The sequence below is a fragment of the Penaeus monodon genome, chromosome 23, assembly GCF_015228065.2.
Source record: "Penaeus monodon isolate SGIC_2016 chromosome 23, NSTDA_Pmon_1, whole genome shotgun sequence".
Lineage (NCBI taxonomy): Eukaryota > Metazoa > Arthropoda > Malacostraca > Decapoda > Penaeidae > Penaeus > Penaeus monodon.
In genome coordinates this window covers 29,621,277-29,622,006 of record NC_051408.1, presented here as the reverse complement: position 1 = coordinate 29,622,006, position 730 = coordinate 29,621,277, and positions in this window count along the sequence as shown.

Below are 730 nucleotides of genomic sequence, written 5' to 3'. Positions count from 1 at the left end.
AAACGCAGCATGCAAACCGAGAAATTTAAGTTGAAATATCTCTTTATACCAATATAAATGTTTAAAGCTGGCTATCTAATGATATTCCTTTTAGCAGCTGTTCGAGTAATATAACTGTCATGAAATAGATGAATATGTTGATGATAATTATTAAGATAATGAAATAGTAACAATATAACAACGACAATAAAAACAACCATACAACCCCCCCCCCTAAAAAAAGAAAAAAAAAGCGAGTACGCACAAAACAACCATTTTGTTCATCGCTTGCAATATTATCTCTGACCCTTTCCTTGCCTTCTGTCATTATCCACACCATCAAAGTACTGCATATAGTTTCTGATAGTTTTGTACGAACACTAAATACTATAATTACAAGAATCCAAGCGATTATTCTGCAGTCAGCCCTTTCACTTTTCCTTAACAAGCACAGACAAGCATAAAGATAGATCCAACGTATTCCCCCACGCACTTGCCAGAACGCACACTCAAAGAGAAACACAGCTCACGAAAACAACAAATAACGGAAACATAATTCCTTTTAGGAGATCGTTACACCTTTGCTTCGGACCATAAAGGAGCTTCGAGCGAGCTAACCATCGCATAAACCATTAACTTCCCAATTTGCCGCCGCCGTCAAAACCTTGCACTTCCCTCCCAAAGCCTGGAAACGCATATAAAACACGATGGTGGCCGTTAGTTTAACCCTCTCACTCTCTCGCTCTTCCTC